At 36.8% G+C, this 16,426-nt stretch overlaps 1 protein-coding gene and 1 non-coding gene across 2 annotated transcripts in view; one reads left to right on the top strand and one right to left on the bottom strand.

Annotated features, from left to right (window-relative positions):
• The window catches only part of LRRC4C (leucine rich repeat containing 4C), a 1,176,981-nt gene that overhangs the window by 573,877 nt on the left and 586,678 nt on the right, over positions 1 to 16,426 (bottom strand). The window contains exon 3 of the mRNA XM_029914596.1: positions 10,528 to 10,646. The gene's annotated coding sequence lies outside the window, so the exon portion shown is untranslated. The remainder of the gene's footprint in view (positions 1 to 10,527; positions 10,647 to 16,426) is intronic.
• LOC115272881 lies at positions 532 to 602 on the top strand. Its single transcript, XR_003900528.1, has one exon. It is a non-coding gene; the product is annotated as a small nucleolar RNA SNORD56 (small nucleolar RNA).

Genomic DNA, 16,426 nt, shown 5'->3' with positions numbered 1-16,426 from the left:
TTATCCATTTGGAGTGTCATTGTAACTACTGTATTGTAAATGATGGAAAATAATTGCATATGTTAAAAATAGTGTTATATTCTAAAAAAATATAAAGTTACAAAAAAAAAGACTAAATCATTGTAAACAATGATGACTGCCCCCTGACTCTGCTCTGAGTGCGTGTTGCTGCATTTATTCTGACTTCTGACTTCTTGACATGATAAAAGGGAATGATGACGTCATTCCCTCCTGCTCTTCTCTAGCCCACACCTCCCCCAACCAAATAAGTTTCATTTCTGGTTTTAATTCACAGCATTTTTATTAGCAGGGGTGAAATGACTTGAATGAGAGACTAAATTGCCCAGTTGCACCTAATTTTACCAACTTCAATCTCAAACTTTCTGTCTTCCTCTAGGGTGTCTTATTCCAATTAGTAATTGGCACAAGATTCAGTTCAAGAAGACTGAGTTTGGGCAAACAATTAAATGTGATGCCAATTTGTTTAGAGACGTTGCTACTGTGTTCCTTGTGACAAAGACTATTAATAGACTACGATGATGGCAATATTTTTAGTCCACAGAAGTTCACCTAGTGAGTGTTGATACTCTGGGTCTGAGTGAAAAAAAAAAGACTGTTAATAGAATTTGTGCATCTTTTATAAAGCTGGGGGGTATTATTTCTATTCACTAGTTATGATTTCAGTGTTGTCAGTTACAGCAAAGACTTTATAGATACACAAACAGAACCACTTAGCTAGTTTTGATCATCAGTTTACTTTTATCAAAAATTATTTAGACATTGACATAGCAATTTTATTACAATGAAGACCACAATCTTCAAATGACCAATTATTTTTCAAAATTATAAATGAGAATGCTGATCAAACTCTACACCTTAACATTTTGCTGTTTTGTTTAAATGGCACCACAGTTTAAATAACTGGGCAAAATGCTATATCACAGAAAAAAAATTATATACGTCTGTGCAGAAGATGTGAGTTTCTAAATTGCTCAAAAATCTAACAAGATATGACTTCTCCAAAAGAACACTACCTTATTTTTCTTTTATAAATAAAACTACTATGGATATTGCCTTCTTTACCCAGAAATTCTACTCATTTACATTTTTAAAATTATTTGTGAAAGGTATATATATTATCTTTAATATCATATTAGAGAAAAATCTGAATTTGGAGAATTATCCCAACAACCTAAGACTAATGAATATGGGAGGTAAGTGTTCAAACTGGGCAAATCCATTTGAGTTCAGAGCACGTTCCATCTTAGGGTAGTAAGATATGTTTTCATATGTCTTATAAATCAGTTCTAAAGGTGATTCTGAAAGTTGAGTCCCAGAATTGTTTTGTAAAATGGGAGAAGACCATGTTCTTGAAAGAAATGGGTTGCTTACTAGCAAGTTACTAGCACAAGATTCATTGGACAGATAATGCTATTTTAACAAGGCTAATTTGCATATATTGTCATAGGATTCATTTCAAGTTATATTTTAGTTCAAAGAAGAAACATTTGGGGCACCTGGCTGGCTCAGTGTGTTAAGCATTTGGCTTTGGCTCAGGTCATGATCTCATGGTTCATGGGTTCAGTCCCCACATCGGGCTCTGTGCTGACAGCTAGCTCAGAGCCTGGAGCCTGCTTCAGATTTTATACCTCCCTCTCTCTCTGACCCTCCCCTGTTGGTACTGTCTCTCTCTGTCTCTCAAAAATAAATTAAAAAAAACATTTAAAAAAGAAGAACATTAATCAAGATTCTAATCAGTTAAAGATAAACCTAAACAGATCTATATTCACTAAAGCCAAATCCAATGTTATATCTATTTAATATTTTGTTCTCTTGGGCTTCTACCTCACTCATTCACAATGTCTACCTCCATGTCTCAGAGAGAAATTTAGAAACAAGAAACCACCCCTTTTAAATGTCATCTAGGGGCACCTGGGTGGCTCAGTCAGTGAAGCGTCTGGCTTTGGCTCAGGTCATGATCTCACAGTTTGTGGGTTCGAGCCCTGCATCAGGCTCTGTGCTGACAGCTAGCTCAGAGCCTTGAGCCTGCTTCAGGTTCTGTGTCTCCCTCTCTCTCTGACCCTCCCCTATTCCCACTGTCTCTCTCTGTCTCTCAAAAATAAATAAAGAACATAAAAAAATTAAATGTCATCTAAAAGCTTTAAGCAGCTGATAAGCAGTCACTAAGCAACTGCCCAAGTTCATCCTAGAGAAGGTTGAAGAGTTGAAGCCTGTTTTTTTTTAAATTTTTTATGTTTTTTTATTTATTTCTGAGAGACAGAGAGTGACAGTGTGAGCAGGGGATGGTCAGAGAGAAAGGGAGACAAAGAATATGAAGCAGGCTCCAGGCTCTGAGCTAGCTGTCAGCACAGAGCCTGATGCGGGGCTTGAACCCACAAACCATAAGATCTTGACCTGAGCTGATTGCGGAGGCTCAACCAACTGAGCCACCAAGGCGCCCCTGAATCCTGTTTTAAAGTGAGTCAAGGGACCAAGGAAATACACCTTCTCCACAAAAACTCTGCCCTACTTCTCGCCAGACTCCTATGGTATTCAGCTATAATAATACATATTGGGAAAGCAAAAACAAAATAGACAATACACAGTAGAGATGAACTGACAGATCTCACTTTTTACTGCTATAATTAATCAAGCGATAATAGTAATATTTTGAACACTGTTTTAAGAGTTTTTCATAAAGCTCACTCAGGACTCACAACCACTCCCATTTTGTCTCTCCCTTGTTCTTGTTTTGATTGTTGGCAGATTATTTTTCTTACAGAAATATATGTGTTGGTTTTAAATAAAATGGATTAACTTGAAAGGTCTGGTCTATAATAGTACATGCTACAGTATATTCCATATGACAGTCATAGTGAACATTTCACAACTAAAAACCCTTAGGCAGTGTCTACAATACCAGTGATCTTTAGCCTAAAAAGGGAATAAAAGAGTGCATGTTTTTTAAGGTTTACTAAATCTTTTTTTAGGTTTCGATAAATTAGAAGGAAGAAACCAAGAACAAGAGGAAAGAAAAAACAAGGAAGGAAGAAGAGAAGAAGATAGAAAGGAACAAGGAAGAGAGGAATGAAATTTGAGTTTTGTGATTAAAAAAATGAGAGTACGTTCACCTTGCAGGAAAACAACAATTTGTAAAACACCTGTCAAGTTTCAAAGTAATGAGTCTCCCCATTAACTGCAATGATAATATATATGGAGACTTAGAATTCAGTGGCGTCAACTACAGTTTTATAATTATCACAGTTATACAATCGATGTTGTTATGCTAATTAACACATTTCTGTCTGGATAAGATAAGAAATGGTGCCCAAGAATGAATACAATTCTGTGATTCACAGGCTGAATTCTGTTAATGTCAGACAAGATGTAGGAGTAATAACAAAACCTGGGTGTGAATTTCAGCCCCATTATGTTCCCTTAGTTACAGCATGTCCTTCAACTTTTAAACTTCCAGTCTTATAATTTGCAAGTCCTTTTCATTAGATTCCGACTATCATAAATTACTTAACAATTAATTTGACTTTTATTTTAAGAGAAGTGGTATTGCTAAAGGGCATTATTAGGGATCCTATTGATGCCTGCAATGGCATCTTTTGGTATAGTTTATAAGAGAAATGATCCATCATTTAGTCTTTTTCAAAATACACAATTTAATATGTTTTCTCATCACTGTAAAATCCTTTTTAAACAATGCCTTTGCACACTGGGCATAGATACTATCAAGCAATCTTCTCTTGAAATAAAAAAACAAGTGCTACACTGGAGGCTCCAAGACCATACCCACTCTTCACTGGTAGGATGGAGGAAAGTGCTGTCTTCCCAAATGACTGAAAGCAGTATCATTTCAACTGTTCCTAGGAAAACAGCTTCAAATCCTACTCAGATATTTTACATTAAATCCCAAATGATTTGCCAGGTTCTGTCCAAAACAGACTGGTGTACATCTAGGACATACAAATTTCACTTCAACCTTTATGCAAGTCCCTCCATCATGCATTATCATCCTATCAACACAGCCATCTTTATAATTAGAGAAGCAGTGGATATTGGACAGAAAATGAATTAAGAAGAAAAGAACTTTGATGGGAAATCAGGTTTGTCTTCATTCCTATAAAATCCAATAATCTCTTCCAAATTATATGTGAACATTGGTGTATTTTCTTCTTTCTTGCTAATCTTCCTAAAATGTTGATCTCTGGATATAAACTTACTTGAAAGATAAAGGACCAAACTGAATGGTGAGGAAAGTGGGTGAGGTTTCAGTGGTAAATATTGGTCTCTTTTGCTATAATAAATTGAATTATTAGCTACAAATATTCATTCCCCTGGAATCTTGTCCTATATGTACACCCTTGTCCTAGCCCCATGGTGTACTGAGTAAACTTTTCCAACTATGGACTTTAGATTTGGTCTTGTGACTTGCTTTGGCCAATGAGATGTTAGTGGAAGTGACTTCAGCAGATGCTTGAAATAGCCTGTGTGGTTAAGCTTGTCATCTTTGCCTATCCCTTCATCATGAGAAGAAAATATCCTAAGTAGCCACAGTCTTTGAGTTCCACAAATGGACATGAGGCTTAGAACCACCATAGCTGATGCCTAGAGACAATGAACCTGAGTCAGAGACACTCTAACCAATGTGCCGATTTTTAAGTGACATATACATGTATATTGTATGCCTTTCTGACTTCTTTTTTTGATTGGTTATTAGCAAACAATCTACCCCAGCTGACTTCTGTTCTGAATAGAAAAACTAGTGGCACCTGGGTGGTTCAGTCAGTTAAGCATCAGACTTCTGATTTTGGCTAAGGTCCTGCTCTTACAGTGGTAGGTTCGAGCCCCACATCGGCTCTGCACTGAGCATGGATCCTTTTGAGATTCTCTCTCCCTCTCTCTCTCTCTCTCTCTCTCTCTCTCTCTCTCTCTCTGCCTCTCTCCCCTGCTCTTTCTCTCTCTCAAAATAAATAAATGAACGTTTTTATAAATGAAGAAGAACAGACCACGAATTTTGAAAGCAAAGTAAAGCTTTGTTACCTGGCAGCATTTGTGTAGGTAGTAGGGATCGACAGGGAGAAATTTTGGGTTATTTTACTTACCCTTATTCATAACTTTTCATACTGCTTTCTTAGCCACCTCAAATAAACACACACATCAAAGATAAAGCATGCTTGTTATAGGGATGTGACTGCAGGACAAGTTCCCAAATCTCCATTAGGATTCCTCCTGCCCAAATCAGCTGTAATATGCAAACAACGTAATTCAGAGCTGTGATTCATTTTTGCTAAACTAGCTCTGAGTCAAGATTGCTTGGGTCCTCCCCTGAATTGAGATGAACCCCTCTATGTTTCTCTCATACAGGAAGGTTGGGATTGTCATTGCTGGCTGGGGGACAGAGAGGCAATATGAGGCCTTCACCTCCATATCAAAATGGGAACACTTACTTGGTGTTGAAGAGCCTCAGAGTAATATTCCCTCCTATGTGTCAGTCTCTGCTGGGCTTCTCTCTCAGATGCCAGCATGAACACTGAGAAACAAAATCCTACCCTTCCATATTTCTCAGTTTCTTTGTAGAAATTTAAATATTTTCTGGATTATAAAATCCTTTCTGGAACAGTGCTCTGCAAGAGTCATTGAATGAGGTCAGGATGAGGAACAGAGGGAAAACGGAAAAAGGGACCTGACTTGACTTGCTGTTAAGAGTATAATTCTTTTTTTTTAATAGTTTATTGTCATATTGGTTTCCATATAACACCCAGTACTCTTCCCCGCAAGTGCCCTCCTCCATCACCTCCACCTCTTTTCCCCTCTCCCCTTTCCCCTTCAACCCTCGGTTCGTTTTCAGCATTCAACAGTCTCTCAGGTTTTGCATCCCTCTCTCTCCACAACTCTCTTTCCTCCTTCCCCTCCCCATGGTCCTCCATTAGGTTTTTCCTGTTCTCCTGTTAGACCTCTGAGTGCAAACATATAGTATCTATTCTTCTCTGCCTGACTTATTTCGCTTAGCATGACACCCTCGAGGTCCATCCACTTTGCTACAAATGTTCATATTTCATTCTTTTCCATTGGCGTGTAATACTCCATTCTATCTATCTATCTATCTATCTATCTATCTATCTATCTATCTATCTATCTATCTATAGATATACCACATCTTCTTGATCCATTTATCAGGTGATGGACATTTAGGCTCTTTCCATGATTTGGCTATTGTTGACAGTGCTACTATGAACATTGGGGTACATGTGCTCCTATGCATCACCACTTCTGTATCCCTTAGGTAAATCCCTAGCAGTGCTATTGCTGGGTCATAAGGGAGTTCTGTGGATAGTTTTTTGAGGAACCTCCATACTGCTTTCCAGAGTGGCTGAACCAGTTCTATAGTTAGTCAACCAAAAGTCTATCCCCACTGCCCACTCCTGCTCTTCATACTTGCTGACACAAACTAGAAGGCTCGGCAACTATGGGGAAAAAATGGTCTCCACCACTCATCTGCAGGGGCAGTATTCTCTGTTCTACTTGATGTATTGATGTGATCTCATGTATTTTCCTACTTATAAGGTTCTTTGAAACATCTGAACTGTTAATGACATGCTCTCTGATGCTGATCTGTGCTGTAGATCTATTCTTCTTTCACTGTCATCATGACATTTCCATATAAATGGAAAGGATGTAAAAAAAAAAAAGTGTGCTCACTGTGTCATCCTCATCCAGAAGTCAACTGGACAATTTACAAAGGTTTGATTAGAGGCACATAATTTAGCTTTTACTTAAAAAGCAAAAAACACCCGGCAAGAGGGATTGGAACTTGTTGAGCATGAAGCCAAATCAGTTGTTGCTGTTGCTGTTGTTTTTCCTATGTGATCACATTATGATTTTTTACATTTGGGATTTCCAAAAAAGGGGCGAGTGGAGTGAATGAAAGCAAGACAAATGATAGCAGCCAATCCAGGCACAGAACTCTTTCCATAAAAGAGAAGAGACTGATACATAGATATCTATATCTTTCTATTTCACTATCTCATCTTGTAACATGAAAACACTGCCTCTATATATGTTACCTTATTCCTTACAACCTGGTGAGTCAGGCAATCCTATTGCCATTTTTTTAAAAAATGAGAAAATTCACTAGAGATGTTATATGATCATGGAAGTTCACCATAGACAGCCAAAGCTTAGTCTGAATCTGATTTGTGTTCTCCTTTGAGGGATTTTGTCCCTGAGACCTAAGGTTATCCGCAAAAGCACTTCCTCATATGATCTACTTTTCCTCAGAATGGAATCAAAGCAGATGGATGCATATTAATTTTAATCAAGTAACTGAACATTTGTTTCTCTTCCTTTCTCCCTTATAGTCCTTTGCCTCTGACTTGGGGAGTCATCTGAATATACTCTGGTGCTCTAAGAATTGGAGTCGTGCTTTCCTCTGAGGACAAATGGAACCTCAATACTTGGTGCAAATGTTTACATTCTCAACATTTTCAGGAATAAAAATGTTGTCATCATTAAATATTAGAAAATATACCAAGGATACCGTAAGTGCAAGCAGGAAGCTTCAGTGATATTGCTATTACTGGTAAGGACTGAATACTGAGGGATGCCTGGGTAGCTCAGGTGGCTAAGCATCTGAGTCAATTCCAGCTCAGGTCATAGCTCACGGTTTGTGAGATCAAGCCCCATGTAATAGAATTGAATTAATGAGCAAAGATATAACTTTTCCCCTCATTTTTTTGCCTCTAAGTTTCTCTTGTGACTTATAATGCTCACTTCCTTTGCCAACAATGAGAGCTTCTCAAGTAGTTTTAAGAAAATAGTTTATTAACTTATAATGTTTCTCTTTTCAAATCTTCTAAAATACCATGGATATAAGATACCTACTTAGGTATAAAAAAGATAATCTGAGAGGCACTAACATTTCTGTTAAAATGAAAATTTTAAAAATTATAAGCTCACGGATTAGTGGGGTTCACAGGTAAGAAGGTGAAAGAAATCAAGTTTGAATACATAGACCATCTTCTTTCATTATTTAACACCTATTGCTATAAATAATTTAGTCTAGTAAAAGAACTGTAATAAAACTAAACTTATATTGTAACAAATACAAGGTTTACTTTAGGAAAGGTATAAGCCAGCAATCAGTTTAGTCTCTCCTCATTGATAACTAGTCTGTATCATCCAAAATGTACATGGCCCATTATACCCCAATATCTAAAGTGGTCTGGGCTCCTCCTCATCCTAATTTCCATGGTCTTCAGGTGCAGTACAATAAAAATAAAGGTCATAATTTTACTTTAGCAACTCCTTAAATACATTTTTCATATCTCTCTCAAGTGGCATACCCAGTAAGTCAATGAGACTTTTAAATAAAGTTACTCTACTTTTCTGTAATTCAGATATAGTTCTAGGATATAGCAGCTGATTGTCAGCTCAATTCAGAAAAAAAAACCCAAAAAACGAATCCTTTGTTGAGTCCATGTTAAATGGACATAAAAAACGTACAAAAGTTTTCATAAGATGAAATAAACAAGTAGACTAAATATCTGTCAACTACATACATTGACAAATCCTTGTATTCAACATTTATTGAGTTAGATACATCCCAAAGTGATGATGCATAAGGGGTAGAAATTCTCTGAACATAATCCATATCTACCAACTGTTACAGTACAAATCTATAGATATGACAAGAGAGTCACCCACTAGATGTCATATTAGCACAGATGTGAGGTGTATTATTAACTCAAGAGACTACAACAAGCAAGGTAGGCCAACACAGATTCAAGTAAGAGTTATATACGTGCCTAAAATTTTAAAGAATTTAAAGATTGACCAAGATTTTTTTTCAGATTGAAAAGAGCAAAGACAGTAAGAAAGAATATGGTAAGGTCCTGTATTTGTTAAGTAACTTATGAAATTGGATCAACATTAGAAAATGCAGAAGATTAAAACCATATCCATAAACAGTGGCTAGATTACAATGGCTCTTAACTGTATGATAAAGCAGTGACTGCCATTGAAGGAATTCATGATGCAGAATCGTGTTATCTAGAGTGGATATCCCACAAGAGGTCTGGACAAGTTAGAGGCAGGGGCATATTTATTACATTTGCAGTTTTTGACCAGTAACTTCTCTTTTGAAGTTAGAATTGGAATTAGAATTGTCATAAAATATGATTTTATTCCCTTATAACCCTAGAGAGATATTAACACACTATTGCTTGTCAGCTCAAATACTTGACTGTTTTCTTTGATAATCACCTAATCCCATATATGTAAATTTGAGTTCTCTGTCAATTTTTATTGGCTGAGGTGATCACAAAATTCCAAATATAACCATGTTAGAAATTGGACTCTAACACTTAACGAAAGAGCTGATTCCTTCCCGCTGTGTCTGCACTGACTGCAGGATTGTCTCTGAGGTGAACATGAGATCCAAGTCCTCATCTTGCACATGCTGCTTTAGCTAAAGGAAGCGAAGAGGATGCTCCCTTAGGACTACTTCAAACAGAAGCAACCACAAGAACTTCCAATCAGGAGAATGTACGGCATTGTCCCAAAATCTCTGTAAAACACGTCTTTCAGGGACTCAAGCATATGTATTTAAGTCTCACATCAACAAAGCTTTCCATTTAAATAGTCCCTGTTGGGAAAATGCATTAGTGTTTGCGATCTGTTAATTATAAATAGGCAGCCTACTAATTCCTCCTGTAAGGTTTCCAAGACATCCTGTGAAAATTAATCATAATGGATTTTTTTTTTACATTTTTGTTTCTCTCCAATGGTTAATTATAGCTCCAATGAGTCTAATAAGACTGTGCCACAATGTTTCTATTGATAGTCTTTAGAATCACAGGAAGCCTAAGGCCCAACTTATTTAATCAGAGGTCTTGATTTGTTTGGAAAATTACCACAATGTGAGCTGTATTTTGTCACTTGGGGCCTATTTGATGAAAGGCTGTGAGTCCTTTTGTTTTCCTTGCTCCAGATGAGGATTATTTAAAGATCTTCCTGCACCATGAGCATCATAGTATAAAGGAACACAGCACATGCAGCTACTTTAGGGTAATAAAGCAAACTACCTTGGTTTAAGAGAGCATTGTATGGTGTTGGTAATAAACTGTAATGATCTTACAGCAGTCTCCTATAGTAAATACTGTGTATGAGTCTTTCACATTTAAAAAATTATGAAGTTATTCTCTTGAATCAGTTAATTTCTCCCAAGCACTCTGATGTTTTGGGAGTCCAAGAAGTGTTGCTGGAAAATATGAAAAATGAGAGTTGCTTCTGAACATGTAGAACATGAACCAGGCATAGTACTGCTGGAAGGCTTAATCCCACACGCACATGTGTTTCCTGTACTCTAGATGCAACTTTGCCCTGGGTTCCGTAAAATCACCATCAGAAACACTGTTTGTGCAAAAGGGTCACAACCAACAGAAAGGCTATATTCCAGTTGAAAAATTATTTAGAAAGTGAATATGCAAGGAATTTACCTTTTGTAATGAAACACACCTGAATTTCATGAAGTCCTTCTGCTAATTCAGTGAGATCTGCACCTGGATGGCACAGGACAGGAAATAAAGCTGCCTCATGAAAAGAGATGATCTTCTCATGCTAGATTCCGTCTCTTCCTTTGGGAACAGAGAATGAATGGAGGTCAGTAAGATCTCCAGGAGAGTAAACAGGCTACTCAAGTTTGTTAATATTCAAATGGAATGTGATGATTCAAGTCATGTAATCACAAGAGTTCTGTTCTAGCTGGACGTTCTGGGTTGTTTTTTGTCTTTCTCCCCCATCCCCCCTCTGGTGAATTTGGTAAACTGATTGTTTTCTGTTTTCTGTTTTCTGTTTTCTCTCACTCCACCAAGTAGCTCTGAAGCTTTCTACACTTTCAAAGTGTATACTTACTTAACCCTAAAAATCAAGCATTAGGCAATAAACTGAAAATTTTACTTCTCCAACATGTGGCCAAAGATGTGCTACTCTCTGCTCTACCGAAGTGCTTATGTAATTTGATTATTGGGGGAAAAGTGATGTCTTTTATTATTTTTATCCATTTAAAAATTGTAAAATCTATCCAAAAAGAGAAATTAAAAGAATGGAATAAGGTTTCTCTGTATGATTAAAGTTTATTTCTCAATGATGATGAGCAAGGGGAGCAGGCATGTGGGCTAGTGGGAAAAGAAGTTTAACAGTCCAAGAAATGGCCTTTTCTGTTGTGTTTTAAGTCCAAAGGAAGAGGTTTAAAAATATTTGAATTATTAGATATCTCACCTCACTCAAATTTGAAACAATCAACCAAAAATATTCAATAGCAAGGTGTTTCTCAAAAACTCTTAAGAAATAATGTACCTCCTGTTTAATAGATTGAGGGGCTCAAAAATAAAGAAAAAAAAAGAAATGAGTAATAAATACTTCTTAGTAAGCTTTCTTAGTTCCTACCAATAAAATAATTCAGTTCAAAAATGGACTGCAGTTTAAAGGAGTTTATCTAAGCAATTGGAAGAAAATAACAGAATTTTCAAGTCCATCCATCAATCTGATACATAGTAACATCATCGTCATTATCATTACCTGTAACAAACTACATTAATGTTCCTAGTCATAAATTGAAAAGCTATGCATGGATCAACTGATTTAATCCTCACAGGAAACCAAACAAATAGATCAGTACTACTACAGCCCTTAATACAAATCAGGAAACTGAGGCACAGAGGAGTTAAGTATATTGTCTAAAGTTATACTCTTAGGAAGTGACAGAGCAAGGTTTAAACCAAGATTGTCTAGGAATAGAGTCCATTATTTTAAGCAAGAAGTGTGGACTATATTTTAAAAGATATATACCAAAAAATTATCAAATTGGATATACTTAACTGGTGGAAATGTTGGTTATTTTCAACTTCATTGTGCTTTTATGTATTTTTCACATCATTTATTATGAATACAAATCTTTCTATCATTAGGAATAAAGTATCTTGAATATACCTTTAAAGAGCTCTTACTAGCTCCCACACCTTTCATTTACCTTCATAAAAAAATTAAAAAATAAATGTTCTTTTTCCAAATATGTCCACTTTTTGTATTAATGCCCTGTGTTATTAAACCAACAGAGCATTGAAATTGCCTTCATCACGGAAGTGGTTCCAAATCAGTCCCCTATAGTGGCATAATCATAATTCAGAAGTGTTGCATTTTGAAGGGCAACCAATACATGCTAAGAGTCTTAGAATGAAAAAAAGTAGAGAGACAAGGCTATAGATCTTTGGGATCTTTGGAGAATAAACATATAGACAAGCAAATATGTTCAACAAATATAAAGTACAAAGATACTTGGAAGTTATAAATTAGATTCTCATAAAAGCCAGCAGAAGTTAGTTGGGGAGATGGGTGAAATAGATGAAGGGAATAAGAGGTACAAACTTCCATCCATAAAATATGTAAGTCATAGAGATAGGAAGTACAGCATAGGGAATATACTCAATAATCTTGTAACAATATTATATGGTGACATATGGTAACTACACTTATGGTGGTGAGCACTGAGTAATGTATAGACTTGTTGAAACAATATGTTGAATACGTGAAACTAATATAACATTGTATGTTAATTACACATAAGTTGAGAAAAAACATGAAGAAAAGTGGCCTATACATGGATAGTCCTAAATATCACTGAGTAGGGAAATAAAATAATCAAAGGCACAACAAGAGAAACTGAGAGACACCATTAAAAGAACATTTCCTGAAATGACAGGCCCTGGACAGTCAATAAGCCTCCTTTACCAGAGCGATACTAACAGGAGCACAGTGCACAACGAGCTTTTTAAAACTGACAAGAGACAGAAAACTAGCTAAAATGACAAAATGAAAGAACTCTCCCCTGAAGAAACTCCAGGAAGAAGTCACAGCCACAGAACCGCTTAACACAGATCTAAACAACATAACTGAACAAGAATTTAAAACAATTGCAGTAAAATTAATCGCTGGGCTTGAAAAAAGCATCAGAGAAGCTACTGATACAATGACTAGTGACATTCAAAATAGGTGTGATGAGTTTCAGGTTTTGTTTGAAAAACAAAAATGATGAGAAAGAATGAAATATGGCCATTTGTAGGAGAGTGGATGGACCTCGAGGGTGTCATGCTAAGCGAAATAAGTCAGGCAGAGAATGACAGATACCGTATGTTTGCACTCATAGGTCTAAAAGGAGAATAGGAGAAACCTAATGGAGGAGCAGGGGGAGGGGAAGAGGGAAAGAGTGTTGGGGAGAGAGAGGGATGCAAAACCTGAGACTGTTGAATACTGAAAATGAACCAAGGGTTGAAGGGGGAGGGAGGGGGGGGAAAGAGGTGGTGGTGATGGAGGAGGCCAATTGTGGGGAAGAGCACTTGGGTGTTATATGGAAACCGATTTGACAATAAACTATTTAAAAAATAAATAAAATAAAATAAAATAAAATAAAATAAAATGTCACGTCACAACCAGACTTTAACATTTATCTGAAGGAGATAATCATCATTATCTTGAGTACATTCTTGACAATGGCCTTGTGAACTAGACAAAGAAATTGCTAACATTTGGGGTGTATTGAGGAAGATAAGCTTTAGAAGCATTAATCAATTGGTCCATGTCTTTTAGCTTCAAATTGACTTTTCTTTCTACTATATCATCCTGAATGCAATTGTATTTTTTTCATGTTTATTTATTTTTGAGAAAGTACAAGCAGGGGAGGGGCAGAGAAAGAAGAGGACAGATAATCTGAAGTTGCATTGAAACAGTGAGCCTGATTTGTGGCTCAAACTCACAAACCATAAGGTCATGACCTGTACTGAAGTCATATGCTCAATCAACTGAGCCACTGAGGTGTCCCTGCCATTGTATTTTATTTTATTTTATTTTTTATTTTATTTTATTTTTGAGAGAGAGAGTGATAGCACGTGAGCTGAAGTCAGACACAACCAACTGAGCCACCCAGGTGCCCCTGCATTTTAATACAAGACAATGATGATCTGGCCATAGGTCTTCCTCTAGTTCTGCACCCTCAGTTCTCTCAGGAAAATGTAGCCTCCTTTCATATATTTTCAGTAATGCCACATTGAATATACAAATTGCTCCACACAGCTATCAAATCTCTCCTCTATTTAGTCCAGTATTGATGAATAGCCTCATCTGTATCATCTATGAGCTTCAGATTCATCAGAGCATGGTTCTGTCTCTTAAATATTCCATGCACTTCTTCACTGCCATGCCTTTCCTTCAACTTAGAAATGCTTTCTTTATACACTCACGTAAATTATATTCTTTTTTCGAAAGCAAAGCAGATAAAACCTTGACTGAAAAGCCCTTCCTGATTTCTTCAATCTAATAAATTATCCCTTTTACATAAAGAAAAACAAATATGTATATACCTACAGTGAACTCACATATTTTCTCCCTTGTCTTGAAAGTCTTTATATTTTGCCTCCCCGACCAATTAGAAACAATTTATGTACAAGCCTCATAACTGTGTCCCAGAAGAACTGAACACCTACCTAGACATATTTCCAGTTCCCTCCAACTGGTGTGCTCCTTCTCTCTAGGCCCTATCCAATGATCAAGGACCAGTGGAATGCCTCCTTCCCCATAAAACTTGCTCTAAGTTCCTTTAGAGAGACATATCATTCTCTTTTGAATCCAATACCGTTTTATGGTGAGTTAGCCTTTTTTTTTTTTGTTAAATATTTATTTATTTATTTTGAGGGTTGGGGGAGGAGCAAAAGGAGAGGAGAGAGGTTACACATTTCATGCAGAGCCTGATGTGGGCTCTATCCCACAACCTTGAGATCATGACCTGAACTGAAATCAAGAGCTGGTGTCTTTACTGACTGAGCCAGTCAGGTGTCCTGGCAATTTCCATTTTCTTTTACTACAGTGGTTTTAAGTATATTTCCATTGTTTCAAATGATTTGAACCACCATATAGACATGGACTACACCTCTTCTGTTTAGCACTGTATCTTCAGGATTCAACGCACAGGAAACACTCAAAAAGGACTTCTTATATACAGAGAGAAATACATAACCTTCTTGTTCAAATCACCTTTGCTTACATCTAATAAATTTTTCATCTTTCACAGTTACTTTTATTCATAATTCAGAAGTTTTATTTTGAACTGTATGAAATTACCATTCCTGCAGGTGTCTGGGTGGCTCATCTGGTTGACTCTGGCTCAGGTCATGATCTGATGGTTCATGGGTTCCAGCCCCACATCAGGCTCTCTGCTGACAGCTCAGAGCCTGGAGACTGCTTTGGATTCTGTGTCTCCCCCTCTCTCTGTCCCTCCCATGCTTGTGTTCTGTCTCTCTCAAAAATAAATACACATTTAAAAACTTTTAAAAAAAAGGATATTTTCATTCCACAGTTCACAAAGAGTTGAGTATATGCAATTTCATTTGGTTCAACCTAAAAATTATGGAGTGAATGGAATGTTCAATAGATAAATGAAAGAAAATTCTCCACAGTTGTAAGTCATGGCATGTGTGTATTATAAATCATAATAAAATATTATTTCATTTGATAGAAAGTCATTGGGAGGTCAAGGAGGAATAATTTGCATTAAAGTATGTCACTCTCCCACATGGAGAAAAACACATTTCAAATACATCATTACCACAGGGAGGATTAGTACTAACTATACATCCACCGGCCTTTCTTACCACCACATTCATTTTCCTGTGTTCACCAAAATGAAAAATCCCTGTACCTGAATAAAATAACAAGCATTTTCCTTTGTCCTTCCCTGGTGAGAATTTCAGCTAGGAGAAGTCATTTTGCTACATTCCATTCTCAAAGCTCTACTGGAGAAGCCAGAAAATCACAACAGCTCAGATGTCAGGCCAAGTGTACACATATCAGAAGACCATCTCTTCTATGGGACATGTACACAGCAGTTACATAAAGGGTGTGCATTGCCCACACTTTTTAGCTGCCATTTGCCTAGCATGTCTCAGATACCATTAATGAGCTGGCTTTCCCTTCTCAGTACCAACAGGATTTTTTGGAATTTACTTTTCTGTCACTGTAGCATTGTGTGGAAATTAAGGCATGGGTTTTAGAGGCTGAAACAACAGGGTTCAAATCTCATTTTGTAATTTTTGTTAAATTTTGCAATCTCCCTGCACCTTGATGTCTTTATTTTAAAATTATTTAAAACTAAAGTTATATTATTAGGTACTTGGGTGGCTTAGTCTGGTAAGCATCTGACTTCAGCTCAGGTCATGAACTCAGGTCATGATCTCACAGTTTGTGAGTTCAAGTCCCACACTGGGCTCACTGCTGACAGCCTCTCAGCACAGAGCCAGCTTCAGATCCTCTGTCCCCTCTCTGTCCCTACATCGCTCATGCTCAAAAGATAAATAAAACATTTTTAAAA

This window comes from Suricata suricatta, chromosome 11, assembly GCF_006229205.1.
Source record: "Suricata suricatta isolate VVHF042 chromosome 11, meerkat_22Aug2017_6uvM2_HiC, whole genome shotgun sequence".
NCBI lineage: Eukaryota > Metazoa > Chordata > Mammalia > Carnivora > Herpestidae > Suricata > Suricata suricatta.
Note: the sequence above shows the minus strand (reverse complement) of the source record. Positions and strands in the feature narration are given on the sequence as shown.